We start from the raw sequence: 18,290 nt of genomic DNA, 5'->3' as shown, positions 1-18,290 counted from the left end.
TTAGGGATAGTGTCAGGGTTAGGTTTTGGGTTTAGTGTTAGGGTTGGGGTTATGATTAGTGTTCTGGTTAGTTTTAGAGTTTAGGATTATGGTTAGAGTTTAGCATTATGGTTAGCGTTAGGGTTCAGTTTAGGGTTATGGTTAGCATTAGGGTTAGGGTTAGGTTAGGGTTAGGGTTAGGTTTAGGGGTAGTGTTGAAGCTTAGGTTTAACGTTAGTGTTAGTGTTAGAAGTTAGCATTAGTGTTATTGTTAGAGTTAGGGTTAGTTTGAGATTTAGGGTTAGGGTTAGGGCGAGTGTTAGAAAATAGGTTTGTGTTATGGTCAGGGTTAGGGTTAGTGTTAGACAGGGTTAGGGTTTAGGGTTAGGGTTTGGATTGGTGTTAGATATAGGGTTAGTGTTAGGGTTAGAGTTAGGGTTAGTGATAGGATTAGGGTTTGGCGTGAAGGTTTAGGATTAGGGTTTGGGTTAGGATTAGGGCTACCGTTAAAAGGTTAGAGTTAGGGTTAGGGTTTAGGGTTAGTGTTAGCATTAGGGTTAGGATTATAGTTACAGTTTGGGTTCTTGTTAGGTTTAGGGTTATAGGTTAGGCTTATGGTTAGGGTTAGGTTTAGGGTTAGGGTTGCGTTTAGGGTTAGGGTTAATGGTAAGTGTTAGGGTTAGGGTAAGGGTTATGGTTAGTGTCAGGGTTTGGGTTTGGGTGAGGGTTAGGTTTAGCGGTATGGATTAGGGATTAGGTTTAGAGGTAGGTTTAGAGAGTGATAGGGATTAGGTTTAGAGGTAGGTTTAGGTTTAGGGTTGGGTTTAGGCATAGGGATAGATTTACGGATAGTGTTAGGGTTAAGGTTAGTGTTTAGTGTTATTGTTAGTGTTAGGGTTACCGTTAGGGTTAGGGTTGGAGGTTAGGGATAGATTTAGTGTTAGGGTTAGTGTTAGAGTTATGGTTCAAGTTTAGTGCTAGGGTTAGCTTTAGGGTTAGGCTTATGGTTAGGTTTAAGGTTATGGCTAGAAGTTAGCATTCAATTAGGGTTAGGATTAGGTGTAGGGTTCAGGTTAGGGTTAGGGTTAGGCTTAGAGGTTAGGGTTAGTGTTAGGTTTAGGGTTGAAGCTTAGCTTTAGATTTAGGTTCAGGGTTAGAAGTTAGCTTTAGCGTTATGTTTAGGGTTAGGGTTAGGTTGAATTTTACAGTTAGGGTTAGGGTAAGTGTTAGTAAATTTAGTTTTGTGTTACTGTTAGGTTTAGGTTCCGGTTTAGGGTTAGGGTTAGAGGTTAAGGTTAGGGTTAGGTTTAGGATTAGGGTTAGGGTTAAAGATTAGGGTTAAGGTTAGAGTTAGGGTCAGGGTTAAGGTTAAGTTTAGTGTAACACTTAGGCTTAGGGTTAGATTTACGGTTAGTGTTAGGGTTAGCGTTAGATTTAGAGGTTAGTGTTATGGTTATTGTTATGGTTAGGGTTACGCTTAGGTTTCAGGTTAGTGTTAGATTTAGGGCTGGCATAGGCTTAGGGTGAGGATTAGAGGTTAATGTTTGGTGTATGCTTAGGGTTAGGGTTAAGGTTAAGTTGAGGGTTAGTGTTAGGTTTAGGTTTAGGGTTAGGGTTTATTTGTTAGGGAGATGATTAGGGTTAGGGTTAGGGTTACGATTAGTTTTAGGGATATTGTTAATGTTTAAGTTAGTGATAGGGTTAGTTTTGGGTTGGGGTTAGGGTTAGGATTAGGGTTAGATGATAGGTTGCAGTTCGGATTAGGGTTAGTGTGAGGGTTATGGTTAGGGTTAGAGTTAGGTTTAGCGTTAGGTTTAGGTTTAGGGTTAGGGTTAGAGTTCCCTTTAGGGTTAGGGTTAGATTTAGGGTTAGCATTAGGGTTAGGCTAAAGGTTAAGTTTAGGGTTAGTGTTAATTTTAGGGTTCAGGTTAGTGTTAGGGTTAGGGTTATGTTTATGGGTTAGGGTTAGTTTTAGGGTTAGTGTTAGATTTCGAGTTAGGATTAGAGTTAGCATTAAGTTTAGGGTTAAGTTTATAGTTATGATTAGGGTTAGGGGTTAGGTGTTAGGGATAGTTTAGTGTGAGGGTTAGGGTTAGCGTTAAGTTATGGTTAGGGTTAGAGTTAGGGTTAGAGTTAGGGTTTGAATTAGGGTTTGTCATTATGGTTGTGGTTAGAGTTAGGTTTAGGGTTAGGGTTAGAAGTTAAATTTAGCATTAGCGTGAGGTTTAATTTTACTCTTAGCTTTAGGGTTAGGCTTAGGTTTAGGCTTACCGTTCGAATTTAAGTTTGTGTTAGCGTTAGGGTTACGGTTAGGTGTACGGTTAGGATTAATTTTAGAGAGGGGTAGGGTTAGGCTTATGGTAGAATTCGAGTTAGAGTTTATGGTAGGTGTTAGGTTTAGGGTAAGGTTTAGGTGTAGGGTTAGGGTTACGGTTAGGGTTAGGGTGAGGGTTAGAGTTATGGTTAGAGTTATGGGTTAGGGTTCGGTTTTGGGTAAGGGTTAGTGTTAGGGTTAGGGTTAGGTTTAGGGTTTATGCTTAGTATTAGTGTTTGATTAGTGTTAGGGTTAGAGGGTTTCATTTAGGGATAGAGTAAGGCTTAGCGTTAGGGTTAGGGTTAGGGTTAGAGGTTAGGGCAAGGGTTAGTGTTAGAGGTTACTGTTAGGGATACTTTTAGGGTTAGGGTTAGAATTTGGTTTTAGGGTTAGAGTTAGGGTTAGGGTTAGTTTTAGGGATAAGGTTAGGGTTAGGTATGGTGTTAGCATTAGTGTTAGTGTTTAGGGATTCTGTTAGGTTTAATGTTAGGGTTAGTTTTAGGTTTAGTGTTAAGTTGAGGATTAGGGTTAGGGTTAAGGGTTAGGGTTAGGGTTAGGGTTAGGTTAGGTTTATGGTTAGGGTAGGTTCAGGGCTAGGGTTAGGGTTATGGCAAGGGGTCGGTTATGGTTGGGGTTTCGTGTTAGATTTACGGCTAGGTTCAGTGTTAGGGTTAGGATTAGGGTTAGGTTTAGAGTTAGGGTTACGGCTAGGGTTAGGGCTAGCATTAGGGTTAGTGTTAGAGTGTTAAGGTTAGGGTAAGGGTTGGGGTCTCAGGTTAGCATTAGGGATAGGATTAGGCATAGGGTTATGGTTAGTGTTAGGGTTAGGGTTAGGGTTAGGGTTAGGGTTATGGTTAGCCTTTGGATTCGGGTGAGGGTTAGGGTTAGAGGTTAGGCTTATGGTCAAGGTTAGTGTTGGAGTTAGGGTTGGAGTTAGAGTTTAGAGTTAGTGTTAGGGTTAGAGTAAGGCTTAGGGTTAATGTTAGGGTTAGGGTTAGGATTAGGGTTAGGGTTTATAGTTAGGTCTAGGTTTAGCATTAGGGTTGTTTTTAGTGATAGGTTTAGGGTTAGGGATAGTGTCAGGGTTAGGTTTTGGGTTTAGTGTTACGGTTGGGTTTATGATTAGTGTTCAGGTTAGTTTTAGAGTTTAGGATTATGGTTAGAGTTTAGCATTATGGTTAGCGTTAGGGTTCAGTTTAGGGTTATGGTTAGCATTAGGGTTAGGGTTAGGTTAGGATTAGGGTTAAGTTTAGGGGTAGTGTTGAAGCTTAGGTTTAACGTTAGTGTTAGTGTTAGAAGTTAGCATTAGTGTTATTGTTAGAGTTAGGGTTAGGTTGAGATTTAGGGTTAGGGTTAGGGCGAGTGTTAGAAAATAGGTTTGTGGTATGGTCAGGGTTAGGGTTAGGGTTAGACAGGGTTAGGGTTAGGGTTAGTGTTTGGATTGGTGTTAGGAATAGGGTTAGTGTTAGGGTTAGAGTTAGGGTTAGTGTTAGGATTAGGGTTTGGCGTGAAGGTTTAGGATTAGGGTTAGGGTTACTGTTAGGGATAGGGTTAAAATGTTAGGGTTAGGGTTAGTTTTTAGGGTAAGTGTTAGCGTTAGGGTAGGGTTATAGTAACAGTTTGGGTTCTTGTTAGGTTTAGGGTTATAGGTTAGGGTTATGTTGAGGGTTAGGGTTACGATTAGGGTTAGAGTTAATGGTAAGTGTTAGGGTTAGTGTAAGGCTTAGCCTTAGTGTCAGGGTTTGGGTTTGGGTGAGGGTTAGGTTTAGCTCTATGAGTTAGGGTTAGTGTTAGGGATTAGGTTTAGAGGTAGGTTTAGGTTTAGTGTTGGGTTTAGGCATGGGGATAGATTTAGGGATAGTGTTAAGGTTAAGCTTAGGGTTTAGTGTTATTGTAAGTGTTAGGGTTGGAGTTTAGGGATAGATTTAGGGTTACGGTTAGTGTTAGGGTTACAGTTCGAGTTTACTGCTAGGGTTAGCGTTAGGGTTAGGCTTACGGTTAGGCTTAAGGTTATGGTTAGAAGTTAGCGTTAAATTATGGTTAGGATAAGGTGTAGGGTTCAGGTTAGGGTTATGGTTAGGCTTAGAGTTGAGGGTTAGTGTTAAGGTTAAGGTTGAAGCTTAGGTTTAGATTTAGGTTCAGGGTTAGAAGTTAGCTTTAGTGTTATGTTTAGGGTTAGGGTTAGGTTTAGTTTTACGGTTCGGGTAAGGGTAAGGGTTAGAAGTTAGGTTTGTGTTACTGTTAGATTTAGGTACAGGTTTAGGGTTAGGGTTACAGGTTAAGGTTAGGGTTAGGTTTAGGGTTAGGGTTAGGGTTAGAGATTAGGTTTAAGGTTAGAGTTAGTGTCAGGGTTAGGGTTAGGATTGGGATTAGGGTTAGTGTTAGGGTTAGGGTTAGGATTAGGGTTTGACGTTAGGGGTTAGGTTTAGGGCTAGTGTTAGGGTTAGTGTTAGTGTTAGGGTTAGGGTTAGGGTTGGGGTTTGAGGTTAGCATTAGGGCTAGGATTAGGCTTAGGGTTATGGTTAGTGTTCGGGTTAGGGTTAGGGTTAGGGTTAGGGTTAGCCTTTGGATTACGGTGAGGGATAGGGTTAGGGTTAGGGTAATGGTTAGTGTTAGAGGTTACTGTTAGTGTTACCGTTAGGGTTATGGTTAGAATTTGGGTTTAGGTTTAGAGTTAGGGTTAGGGTTAGTTTTAGGGATCAGGTTAGGGTTAGGTATGGTGTTATTGTTAGTGTTAGTGTTTAGGGTTTCGGTTAGGTTTAGGTTTAGTGTTAGTTTCAGGTTTAGCGTTAAGTTGAGGGTTAGATTTAGGATAGGGTTAGGGTTAGGGTTTGGGTTAGGGTTATGGCTAGGGGTCGGTTATGGTTAGAGGTTCGCGTTAGATTTAGCTCTAGGATTAGGGTGAGGGTTAGGGTTAGGGTTAAGGTTAGAGTTCGGGTTACGGCTATGGTTAGGGTTAGTGTTTGGGTTAGGTTTGGACAGGGTTATGGTTATGGTTAGGGTTAGGATTGGGATTAGGGTTAGGGTTAGTGTTAGGGTTAGGGTCAGGATTAGGGTTTGACGTTGGGGGTTAGCTTTAGGACTAGCGTTTGAGTTATTTTTAGAGTGTTAAGGTTAGGGTTAGGGTTGGGTTTAAGGTTAGCATCAGGGCTAGGATTCGACTTAGGTTTATGGTGAGTGTTCGGGTTAGATTTAGGGTTAGGGTTTTGGTTAGCCTTTGGATTCGGGTGAGGGTTAGTGTTAGAGGTTAGGCTTATGGTTAAGGTTAGGGTTGGAGTTAGAGTTTAGGTTTAGTGCTAGGGTTAGAGTAAGGGTTAGTGTTAGTGTTAGTGTTAGTGTTGGGGTTAGGGTTAGGATTAGTGTTAGGGTTTACCGTTATGCTTAGGTATAGCATTAGGGTTGTTTTTAGTGATAGGTTTAGGGTTAGGGATAGTGTCAGGGTTAGGTTTTGGGTTTAGTGTTAGGGTTAGGGTTATGATTAGAGTTAGGGTTAGGTTTAGAGTTTAGGATTAGTGTTACAGTTTAGGGTTATGGTTAGGGTTAGGGTTCGGTTTAGGGTTATGGTTAGCATAAGGGTAAGGGTTAAGGTTAGAGTTAAGGTTAGGTTTAGGGGCAATGATGAAGCCTAGGTTTAGCGTCAGTGTTAGTGTTAGAAGTTAGCTTTAGTGTTATGGTTAGAGTTAGGGTTAGGTTGAGATTACGGTTAGGGTTAGGGTGAGTGTTAGAAAATAGGTTTGTGTTAGGGTCAGGGTTAGGGTTAGTGTTAGACAGGGTTAGGGTTTATGGTTAGGGTTTGGATTGGTGTTAGAGATAGGGTTAGTGTTAGGGTTAGAGTTAGGGTTAGTGATAGGATTAGGGTTTGGCGTGAAGGTTTAGGATTAGGGTTAGGGTTAGGATTAGGGCTACGGTCAAAAGGTTAGGGTTAGGGTTAGTGTTTAGGGTTACTGTTAGCATTAGGGTTAGGATTATAGTTACAGTTTGGGTTCTTGTTAGGTTTAGGGTTATAGGTTAGGCTTATGGTTAGGGTTAGGTTTAGGGTTAGGGTTGCGTTTAGGGTTAGGGTTAATGGTAAGTGTTAGGGTTAGGGTAAGGGTTATGGTTAGTGTCAGGGTTTGGGTTTGGGTGAGGGTTAGGTTTAGCGGTATGGGTTAGGGATTAGGTTTAGAGGTAGGTTTAGAGAGTGATAGGGATTAGGTTTAGAGGTAGGTTTAGGTTTATGTTTGGGTTTAGGCATAGGGATAGATTTAGGGATAGTGTTAGGGTTAAGGTTAGTGTTTAGTGTTATTGTTAGTGTTAGGGTTACCGTTAGGGTTAGGGTTGGAGGTTAGGGATAGATTTAGGGTTAGGGTTAGTGTTAGAGTTATGGTTCAAGTTTAGTGATAGGGTTAGCGTTAGGGTTAGGCTTATGGTTAGGTTTAAGGTTATGGCTAGAAGTTAGCATTCAATTAGGGTTAGTATTAGTTGTAGGGTTCAGGTTAGGGTTAGGGTTAGGCTTAGAGGTTAGGGTTAGTGTTAGGGTTAGGGTTGAAGCTTAGCTTTAGATTTAGGTTCAGGGTTAGAAGTTAGCTTTAGCGTTATGTTTAGGGTTAGGGTTAGGTTGAATTTTACAGTTAGGGTTAGGGTAAGTGTTAGTAAATTTAGTTTTGTGTTACTGTTAGGTTTAGGTTCAGGTTTAGGGTTAGGGTTAGAGGTTAAGGTTAGGGTTAGGTTTAGGATTAGGGTTAGGGTTAAAGATTAGGGTTAAGGTTAGTGTTAGGGTCAGGGTTAAGGTTAAGTTTAGTGTAACATTTAGGCTTAGGGTTAGATTTAGGGTTAGTGTTAGGGTTAGTGTTAAATTTAGAGGTTAGTGTTATGGTTATGGTTATGGTTAGGGTTACGCTTAGGTTTCAGGTTAGTGTTAGATTTAGGGCTGGCATAGGCTTAGGGTGAGGATTAGAAGTTAATGTTTGGTGTATGCTTAGGGTTAGGGTTAAGGTTAAGTTGAGGGTTAGTGTTAGGTTTAGGTTTAGGGTTAGGGTTTATTTGTTAGGGAGATGATTAGGGTTAGGGTTAGGGTTAGGGTTACGATTAGTTTTAGGGATATTGTTAATGTTTAAGTTAGTGATAGGGTTAGTTTTGGGTTGGGGTTAGGGTTAGGATTAGGGTTAGATGATAGGTTGCAGTTCGGTTTAGGGTTAGTGTGAGGGTTATGGTTAGGGTTAGAGTTAGGTTTAGCTTTAGGGTTAGGTTTAGGGTTAGGGTTAGAGTTACCTTTAGGGTTAGGGTTAGATTTAGGGTTAGCATTAGGGTTAGGCTAAAGGTTAAGTTTAGGGTTAGTGTTAATTTTAGGGTTCAGGTTAGTGTTAGGGTTAGGGTTATGTTTATGGGTTAGGGTTAGTTTTAGGGTTAGTGTTAGATTTCGAGTTAGGGTTAGAGTTAGCATTAAGTTTAGGGTTAAGTTTATGGTTATGATTAGGGTTAGGGGTTAGGTGTTACGGAAAGTTTAGTGTGAGGGTTAGGATTAGCGTTAAGTTATGGTTAGGGTTAGAGTTAGGGTTAGAGTTAGGGTTTGAATTAGGGTTTGTCATTATGGTTGTGGTTAGAGTTAGGTTTAGGGTTAGGGTTAGAAGTTAAATTTAGCCTTAGCGTGAGGTTTAATTTTAGGCTTAGCTTTAGGGTTAGGCTTAGGTTTAGGCTTACCGTTCGAATTTAAGTTTGTGTTAGCCTTAGGGTTAGGGTTAGGTGTACGGTTAGGATTAATTTTAGAGAGGGGTAGGGTTAGGCTTATGGTAGAATTCGAGTTAGAGTTTATGGTAGGTGTTAGGTTTAGGGTAAGGTTTAGGTGTAGGGTTAGGGTTACGGTTAGGGTTAGGGTGAGGGTTAGAGTTATGGTTAGAGTTATGGGTTAGGGTTCGGTTTTGGGTAAGGGTTAGTGTTAGGGTTAGGGTTAGGTTTAGGGTTTATGCTTAGTATTAGTGTTTGATTAGTGTTAGGGTTAGAGGGTTTCATTTAGGGATAGAGTTAGGCTTAGCGTTAGGGTTAGGGTTAGGGTTAGAGGTTAGGGCAAGGGTTAGTGTTAGAGGTTACTGTTAGGGTTACTTTTAGGGTTAGGGTTAGAATTTGGTTTTAGGGTTAGAGTTAGGGTTAGGGTTAGTTTTAGGGATAAGGTTAGGGTTAGGTATGGTGTTAGCATTAGTGTTAGTGTTTAGGGTTTCTGTTAGGTTTAGGGTTAGGGTTAGTTTTAGGTTTAGCGTTAAGATGAGCGTTAGGGTTAGGGTTAGGGTTAAGGGTTAGGGTTAGGGTTAGGTTAGGGTTACGGTTAGGGTAGGGTCAGGGTTAGGGTGAGGGTTATGGCAAGGGGTCGGTTATGGTTGGGGTTTCGCGTGAGATTTACGGCTAGGGTTAGTGTTAGGGTTAGGGTTAGGGTTAGGTTTAGAGTTAGGGTTACGGCTAGGGTTATGGCTAGCGTTAGGGTTAGTGTTAGAGTGTTAAGGTTAGGGTAAGGGTTGGGGTCTCAGGTTAGCCTTAGGGCTAGGATTAGGCATAGGGTTATGGTTAGTGTTAGTGTTAGTGTTAGGGTTAGGGTTATGTTTAGCCTTTGGATTCGGGTGAGGGTTAGGGTTAGAGGTTAGGCTTATGGTCAAGGTTAGTGTTGGAGTTAGGTTTGGAGTTAGAGTTTAGAGTTAGTGTTAGGGTTAGAGTAAGGGTTAGGGTTAATGTTAGGTTTAGGGTTAGGATTAGGTTTAGGGTTTATAGTTAGATCTACGTTTAGCATTAGGGTTGTTTTTAGTGATAGGTTTAGGGTTAGGGATAGTGTCAGGGTTAGGTTTTGGGTTTAGTGTTAGGGTTGGGGTTATGATTAGTGTTCAGGTTAGTTTTAGAGTTTAGGATTATGGTTAGAGTTTAGCATTATGGTTAGCGTTAGGGTTCAGTTTAGGGTTATGGTTAGCATTAGGGTTAGGGTTAGGTTAGGGTTAGGGTTAGAGGTAGGTTTAGGTTTAGTGTTGGGTTTAGGCATGGGGATAGTTTTAGGGATAGTTTTAAGGTTAAGCTTAGTGTTTAGTGTTATTGTAAGTGTTAGGGTTGGAGTTTAGGGATAGATTTAGGGTTACGGTTAGTGTTAGGGTTACAGTTCGAGTTTACTGCTAGGGTTAGCGTTAGGGTTAGGCTTACGGTTAGGCTTAAGTTTATGGTTAGAAGTTAGCATTAAATTATGGTTAGGATTAGGTGTAGGGTTCAGGTTAGGGTTATGGTTAGGCTTAGAGTTGAGGGTTAGTGTTAAGGTTAAGGTTGAAACTTAGGTTTAGATTTAGGTTCAGGGTTAGAAGTTAGCTTTAGTGTTATGTTTAGGGTTAGGGTTAGGTTTAGTTTTACGGTTCGGGTAAGGGTAAGGGTTAGAAGTTAGGTTTGTGTTACTGTTAGGTTTAGGTACAGGTTTAGGGTTAGGGTTACAGGTTAAGGTTAGGGTTAGGTTTAGTGTTAGGGTTAGGGTTAGAGATTAGGGTTAAGGTTAGAGTTAGTGTCAGGGTTAGGGTTAGGATTGGGATTAGGGTTAGGGTTAGTGTTAGTGTTAGGGTTAGGATTAGGGTTTGACGTTAGGGGTTAGGTTTAGGGCTAGTGTTAGGGTTAGTGTTAGAGTGTTAGGGTTAGGGTTAGGGTTCGGGTTTGAAGTTAGCATTAGGGCTAGGATTAGGCTTAGGGTTATGGTTAGTGTTCGGGTTAGGGTTAGGGTTAGGGTTATGGTTAGCCTTTGGATTACGGTGAGGGATAGGGTTAGGGTTAGGGTAAGGGTTAGTGTTAGAGGTTACTGTTAGTGTTACCGTTAGGGTTATGGTTAGAATTTGGGTTTAGTTTTAGAGTTAGGGTTAGGGTTAGTTTTAGGGATCAGGTTAGGGTTAGGTATGGTGTTATTGTTAGTGTTAGTGTTTAGGGTTTCGGTTAGGTTTAGGTTTAGTGTTAGTTTCAGGTTTAGCGTTAAGTTGAGGGTTAGATTTAGGATAGGGTTAGGGTTAGGGTTTGGGTTAGGGTTATGGCTAGGGGTCGGTTATGGTTAGAGGTTCGCGTTAGATTTAGCTCTAGGATTAGGGTGAGGGTTAGGGTTAGGGTTAAGGTTAGAATTAGGGTTACGGCTAGGGTTAGGGTTAGTGTTTGGGTTAGGTTTGGACAGGGTTATGGTTATGGTTAGGGTTAGGATTGGGATTAGGGTTAGGGTTAGTGTTAGGGTTAGGGTCAGGATTAGGGTTTGACGTTGGGGGTTATCTTTAGGGCTAGCGTTTGAGTTATTTTTAGAGTGTTAAGGTTAGGGTTAGGGTTGGGTTTAAGGTTAGCATCAGGGCTAGGATTCGGCTTAGGTTTATGGTGAGTGTTCGGGTTAGATTTAGGGTTAGGGTTTTGGTTAGCCTTTGGATTCGGGTGAGGGTTAGTGTTAGAGGTTAGGCTTATGGTTAAGGTTAGGGTTGGAGTTAGAGTTTAGGTTTAGTGCTAGGGTTAGAGTAAGGGTTAGTGTTAGTGTTAGTGTTAGTGTTGGGGTTAGGGTTAGGATTAGTGTTAGGGTTTACCGTTATGCTTAGGTATAGCATTAGGGTTGTTTTTAGTGATAGGTTTAGGGTTAGGGATAGTGTCAGGGTTAGGTTTTGGGTTTAGTGTTAGGGTTAGGGTTATGATTAGAGTTAGGGTTAGGTTTAGAGTTTAGGATTAGTGTTACAGTTTAGGGTTATGGTTAGGGTTAGGGTTCGGTTTAGGGTTATGGTTACCATAAGGGTAAGGGTTAAGGTTAGAGTTAGGGTTAGGTTTAGGGGCAATGATGAAGCCTAGGTTTAGCGTCAGTGTTAGTGTTAGAAGTTAGCTTTAGTGTTATGGTTAGAGTTAGGGTTAGGTTGAGATTACGGTTAGGGTTAGGGTGAGTGTTAGAAAATAGGTTTGTGTTAGGGTCAGGGTTAGGGTTAGTGTTAGACAGGGTTAGGGTTTAGGGTTAGGGTTTGGATTGGTGTTAGAGATAGGGTTAGTGTTAGGGTTAGAGTTAGGGTTAGTGATAGGATTAGGGTTTGGCGTGAAGGTTTAGGATTAGGGTTAGGGTTAGGATTAGGGCTACGGTCAAAAGGTTAGGGTTAGGGTTAGTGTTTAGGGTTACTGTTAGCATTAGGGTTAGGATTATAGTTACAGTTTGGGTTCTTGTTAGGTTTAGGGTTATAGGTTAGGCTTATGGTTAGGGTTAGGTTTAGGGTTAGGGTTGCGTTTAGGGTTAGGGTTAATGGTAAGTGTTAGGGTTAGGGTAAGGGTTATGGTTAGTGTCAGGGTTTGGGTTTGGGTGAGGGTTAGGTTTAGCGGTATGGGTTAGGGATTAGGTTTAGAGGTAGGTTTAGAGAGTGATAGGGATTAGGTTTAGAGGTAGGTTTAGGTTTATGGTTGGGTTTAGGCATAGGGATAGATTTAGGGATAGTGTTAGGGTTAAGGTTAGTGTTTAGTGTTATTGTTAGTGTTAGGGTTACCGATAGGGTTAGGGTTGGAGGTTAGGGATAGATTTAGGGTTAGGGTTAGTGTTAGAGTTATGGTTCAAGTTTAGTGATAGGGTTAGCGTTAGGGTTAGGCTTATGGTTAGGTTTAAGGTTATGGCTAGAAGTTAGCATTCAATTAGGGTTAGTATTAGGTGTAGGGTTCAGGTTAGGGTTAGGGTTAGGCTTAGAGGTTAGGGTTAGTGTTAGGGTTAGGGTTGAAGCTTAGCTTTAGATTTAGGTTCAGGGTTAGAAGTTAGCTTTAGCGTTATGTTTAGGGTTAGGGTTAGGTTGAATTTTACAGTTAGGGTTAGGGTAAGTGTTAGTAAATTTAGTTTTGTGTTACTGTTAGGTTTAGGTTCAGGTTTAGGGTTAGGGTTAGAGGTTAAGGTTAGGGTTAGGTTTAGGATTAGGGTTAGGGTTAAAGATTAGGGTTAAGGTTAGTGTTAGGGTCAGGGTTAAGGTTAAGTTTAGTGTAACATTTAGGCTTAGGGTTAGATTTAGGGTTAGTGTTAGGCTTAGGGTTAGATTTAGGGTTAGTGTTAGGGTTAGGGTTAGATTTAGAGGTGAGTGTTATGGTTATGGTTATGGTTAGGGTTACGCTTAGGTTTCAGGTTAGTGTTAGATTTAGGGCTGGCATAGGCTTAGGGTGAGGATTAGAAGTTAATGTTTGGTGTATGCTTAGGGTTAGGGTTAAGGTTAAGTTGAGGGTTAGTGTTAGGTTTAGGTTTAGGGTTAGGGTTAATTTGTTAGGGAGATGATTAGGGTTAGGGTTAGGGTTACGATTAGTTTTAGGGATATTGTTAATGTTTAAGTTAGTGATAGGGTTAGTTTTGGGTTGGGGTTAGGGTTAGGATTAGGGTTAGATGATAGGTTGCAGTTCGGATTAGGGTTAGTGTGAGGGTTAGGGTTAGGGTTAGAGTTAGGTTTAGCATTAGGGTTAGGTTTACGGTTAGGGTTAGAGTTACCTTTAGGGTTAGGGTTATATTTAGGGTTAGCATTAGGGTTAGGCTAAAGGTTAAGGTTAGGGTTAGTGTTAATTTTAGGGTTCAGGTTAGTGTTAGGGTTAGGGTTATGTTTATGGGTTAGGGTTAGTTTTAGGGTTAGTGTTAGATTTCGAGTTAGGGTTAGAGTTAGCATTAAGTTTAGGGTTAAGTTTATGGTTATGATTAGGGTTAGGGGTTAGGTGTTAGGGATAGTTTAGTGTGAGGGTTAGGGTTAGCGTTAAGTTATGGTTAGGGTTAGAGTTAGGGTTAGAGTTAGGGTTTGAATTAGGGTTTGTCATTATGGTTGTGGTTAGAGTTAGGTTTAGGCTTAGGGTTAGAAGTTAAATTTAGCATTAGCGTGAGGTTTAATTTTAGGCTTAGCTTTAGGGTTAGGCTTATGTTTAGGCTTACCGGTCGAATTTAAGTTTGTGTTAGCCTTAGGGTTAGGGTTAGGTGTACGGTTAGGATTAATTTTAGAGAGGGGTAGGGTTAGGCTTATGGTAGAATTCGAGTTAGAGTTTATGGTAGGTGTTAGGTTTAGGGTAAGGTTTAGGTGTAGGGTTAGGGTTACGGTTAGGGTTAGGGTGAGGGTTAGAGTTATGGTTAGAGTTATGGGTTAGGGTTCGGTTTTGGGTAAGGGTTAGTGTTAGGGTTAGGGTTAGGTTTAGGGTTTATGCTTAGTATTAGTGTTTGATTAGTGTTAGGGTTAGAGGGTTTCATTTAGGGATAGAGTTAGGATAAGCGTTAGGGTTAGGGTTAGGGTTAGAGGTTAGGACAAGGGTTAGTGTTAGAGGTTACTCTTAGGGTTACTTTTAGGGTTAGAGTTAGAATTTGGTTTTAGTGTTAGAGTTAGGTTTAGGGTTAGTTTTAGGGATAAGGTTAGGGTTAGGTATGGTGTTAGCATTAGTGTTAGTGTTTAGGGTTTCTGTTAGGTTTAGGGTTAGGGTTAGTTTTAGGTTTAGCGTTAAGATGAGGGTTAGGGTTAGGGTTAGGATTAAGGGTTAGGGTTAGGGTTAGGTTAGGGTACGGTTAGGGTAGGGTCAGGGTTAGGGTTAGGGTTTTGGCAAGGGGTCGGTTATGGTTGGGGTTCCGCGTTAGATTTACGGCTAGGGTTAGTGTTAGGGTTAGGGTTAGGGTTAGGTTTAGAGTTAGGGTTACGGCTAGGGTTAGGGCTAGCGTTAGGGTTAGTGTTAGAGTGTTAAGGTTAGGGTAAGGGTTGGGGTCTCAGGTTAGCATTAGGGATAGGATTAGGCATAGGGTTATGGTTAGTGTTAGGGTTAGGGTTAGGGTTATGGTTAGGGTTATGGTTAGCCTTTGGATTCGGGTGAGGGTTAGGGTTAGAGGTTAGGCTTATGGTCATGGTTAGTGTTGGAGTTAGGGTTGGAGTTAGAGTTTAGAGTTAGTGTTAGGGTTAGAGTAAGGTTTAGGGTTAATGTTAGGGTTAGGGTTAGGATTAGGGTTAGGGTTTATAGTTAGGTCTAGGTTTAGCATTAGGGTTGTTTTTAGTGATAGGTTTAGGGTTAGGGATAGTGTCAGGGTTAGGTTTTGGGTTTAGTGTTAGGGTTGGGGTTATGATTAGTGTTCAGGTTAGTTTTAGAGTTTAGGATTATGGTTAGAGTTTAGCATTATGGTTAGCGTTAGGGTTCAGTTTAGGGTTATGATTAGCATTAGGGTTAGGGTTAGGTTAGGGTTAGGGTTAGGTTTAGGGGTAGTGTTTAAGCTTAGGTTTAACGTTAGTGTTAGTGTTAGAAGTTAGCATTAGTGTTATTGTTAGAGTCAGGGTTAGGTTGAGATTTAGGGTTAGGGTTAGGGCGAGTGTTAGAAAATAGGTTTGTGTTATGGTCAGGGTTAGGGTTAGGGTTAGACAGGGTTAGGGTTAGGGTTAGTGTTTGGATTGGTGTTAGGAGTAGGGTTAGTGTTAGGGTTAGAGTTAGGGTTAGTGTTAGGATTAGGGTTTGGCGTGAAGGTTTAGGATCAGCGTTAGGGTTACTGTTAGGGATAGGGTTAAAAGGTTAGGGTTAGGGTTAGTTTTTAGGGTAAGTGTTAGCGTTAGGGTTAGGGTTATAGTAACAGTTTGGGTTCTTGTTAGGTTTAGGGTTATAGGTTAGGGTTATGTTTAGGGTTAGGGTTACAATTAGGGTTAGAGTTAATGGTAAGTGTTAGGGTTAGTGTAAGGGTTAGCCTTAGTGTCAGGGTTTGGATTTGGGTGAGGGTTAGGTTTAGCTCTATGAGTTAGGGTTAGTGTTAGGGATTAGGTTTAGAGGTAGGTTTAGGTTTAGTGTTGGGTTTAGGCATGGGGATAGATTTAGGGATAGTGTTAAGGTTAAGCTTAGGGTTTAGTGTTATTGTAAGTGTTAGGGTTGGAGTTTAGGGATAGATTTAGGGTTACGGTTAGTGTCAGGGTTACAGTTCGAGTTTACTGCTAGGGTTAACGTTAGGGTTAGGCTTACGGTTAGGCTTAAGGTTATGGTTAGAAGTTAGCGTTAAATTATGGTTAGGATTAGGTGTAGGGTTCAGGTTAGGGTTATGGTTAGGCTTAGAGTTGAGGGTTAGTGTTAAGGTTAAGGTTGAAGCTTAGGTTTAGATTTAGGTTCAGGTTTAGAAGTTAGCTTTAGTGTTATGTTTAGGGTTAGGGTTAGGTTTAGTTTTACGGTTCGGGTAAGGGTAAGGGTTAGAAGTTAGGTTTGTGTTACTGTTAGGTTTAGGTACAGGTTTAGGGTTAGGGTTAGAGGTTAAGGGTAGGGTTAGGTTTAGGGTTAGGGTTAGGGTTAGAGATTAGGGTTAAGGTTAGAGTTAGTGTCAGGGTTAGGGTTAGGATTGGGATTAGGGTTAGGGTTAGTGTTAGGGTTAGGGTTAGGATTAGGGTTTGACGTTAGGTGTTAGGTTTAGGGCTAGTGTTAGGGTTAGTGTTAGAGTGTTAGGGTTAGGGTTAGGGTTCGGGTTTGAAGTTAGCATTAGGGCTAGGATTAGGCTTAGGGTTATGGTTAGTGTTCGGGTTAGGGTTAGGGTTAGGGTTATGGTTAGCCTTTGGATTACGGTGAGGGATAGGGTTAGGGTTAGGGTAAGGGTTAGTGTTAGAGGTTACTGTTAGTGTTACCGTTAGGGTTATGGTTAGAATTTGGGTTTAGTTTTAGAGTTAGGGTTAGGGTTAGTTTTAGGGATCAGGTTAGGGTTAGGTATGGTGTTATTGTTAGTGTTAGTGTTTAGGGTTTCGGTTAGGTTTAGGTTTAGTGTTAGTTTCAGGTTTAGCGTTAAGTTGAGGGTTAGATTTAGGATAGGGTTAGGGTTAGGGTTTGGGTTAGGGTTATGGCTAGGGGTCGGTTATGGTTAGAGGTTCGCGTTAGATTTAGCTCTAGGATTAGGGTGAGGGTTAGGGTTAGGGTTAAGGTTAGAATTAGGGTTACGGCTAGGGTTAGGGTTAGTGTTTGGGTTAGGTTTGGACAGGGTTATGGTTATGGTTAGGGTTAGGATTGGGATTAGGGTTAGGGTTAGTGTTAGGGTTAGGGTCAGGATTAGGGTTTGACGTTGGGGATTATCTTTAGGGCTAGCGTTTGAGTTATTTTTAGAGTGTTAAGGTTAGGGTTAGGGTTGGGTTTAAGGTTAGCATCAGGGCTAGGATTCGGCTTAGGTTTATGGTGAGTGTTCGGGTTAGATTTAGGGTTAGGGTTTTGGTTAGCCTTTGGATTCGGGTGAGGGTTAGTGTTAGAGGTTAGGCTTATGGTTAAGGTTAGGGTTGGAGTTAGAGTTTAGGTTTAGTGCTAGGGTTAGAGTAAGGGTTAGTGTTAGTGTTAGTGTTAGTGTTGGGGTTAGGGTTAGGATTAGTGTTAGGGTTTACCGTTATGCTTAGGTATAGCATTAGGGTTGTTTTTAGTGATAGCTTTAGCGTTAGGGATAGTGTCAGGGTTAGGTTTTGGGTTTAGTGTTAGGGTTAGGGTTATGATTAGAGTTAGGGTTAGGTTTAGAGTTTAGGATTAGTGTTACAGTTTAGGGTTATGGTTAGGGTTAGGGTTCGGTTTAGGGTTATGGTTACCATAAGGGTAAGGGTTAAGGTTAGAGTTAGGGTTAGGTTTAGGGGCAATGATGAAGCCTAGGTTTAGCGTCAGTGTTAGTGTTAGAAGTTAGCTTTAGTGTTATGGTTAGAGTTAGGGTTAGGTTGAGATTACGGTTAGGGTTAGGGTGAGTGTTAGAAAATAGGTTTGTGTTAGGGTCAGGGTTAGGGTTAGTGTTAGACAGGGTTAGGGTTTAGGGTTAGGGTTTGGATTGGTGTTAGAGATAGGGTTAGTGTTAGGGTTAGAGTTAGGGTTAGTGATAGGATTAGGGTTTGGCGTGAAGGTTTAGGATTAGGGTTAGGGTTAGGATTAGGGCTACGGTTAAAAGGTTAGAGTTAGGGTTAGGGTTTAGGGTTACTGTTAGCATTAGGGTTAGGATTATAGTTACAGTTTGGGTTCTTGTTAGGTTTAGGGTTATAGGTTAGGCTTATGGTTAGGGTTAGGTTTAGGGTTAGGGTTGCGTTTAGGGTTAGGGTTAATGGTAAGTGTTAGGGTTAGGGTAAGGGTTATGGTTAGTGTCAGGGTTTGGGTTTGGGTGAGGGTTAGGTTTAGCGGTATGGGTTAGGGATTAGGTTTAGAGGTAGGTTTAGAGAGTGATAGGGATTAGGTTTAGAGGTAGGTTTAGGTTTATGGTTGGGTTTAGGCATAGGGATAGATTTAGGGATAGTGTTAGGGTTAAGGTTAGTGTTTAGTGTTATTGTTAGTGTTAGGGTTACCGATAGGGTTAGGGTTGGAGGTTAGGGATAGATTTAGGGTTAGGGTTAGTGTTAGAGTTATGGTTCAAGTTTAGTGATAGGGTTAGCGTTAGGGTTAGGCTTATGGTTAGGTTTAAGGTTATGGCTAGAAGTTAGCATTCAATTAGGGTTAGTATTAGGTGTAGGGTTCAGGTTAGGGTTAGGGTTAGGCTTAGAGGTTAGGGTTAGTGTTAGGGTTAGGGTTGAAGCTTAGCTTTAGATTTAGGTTCAGGGTTAGAAGTTAGCTTTAGCGTTATGTTTAGGGTTAGGGTTAGGTTGAATTTTACAGTTAGGGTTAGGGTAAGTGTTAGTAAATTTAGTTTTGTGTTACTGTTAGGTTTAGGTTCAGGTTTAGGGTTAGGGTTAGAGGTTAAGGTTAGGGTTAGGTTTAGGATTAGGGTTAGGGTTAAAGATTAGGGTTAAGGTTAGTGTTAGGGTCAGGGTTAAGGTTAAGTTTAGTGTAACATTTAGGCTTAGGGTTAGATTTAGGGTTAGTGTTAGGCTTAGGGTTAGATTTAGGGTTAGTGTTAGGGTTAGGTTAGATTTAGAGGTGAGTGTTATGGTTATGGTTATGGTTAGGGTTACGCTTAGGTTTCAGGTTAGTGTTAGATTTAGGGCTGGCATAGGCTTAGGGTGAGGATTAGAAGTTAATGTTTGGTGTATGCTTAGGGTTAGGGTTAAGGTTAAGTTGAGGGTTAGTGTTAGGTTTAGGTTTAGGGTTAGGGTTAATTTGTTAGGGAGATGATTAGGGTTAGGGT

Source organism: Cavia porcellus, unplaced genomic scaffold (assembly GCF_034190915.1).
Source record: "Cavia porcellus strain 051 isolate PalLab524CR breed Dunkin Hartley unplaced genomic scaffold, mCavPor4.1 scaffold_4, whole genome shotgun sequence".
NCBI lineage: Eukaryota > Metazoa > Chordata > Mammalia > Rodentia > Caviidae > Cavia > Cavia porcellus.
The sequence above is the reverse complement of the archived record's forward strand: the minus strand, read 5'-3'. Positions refer to the sequence as shown.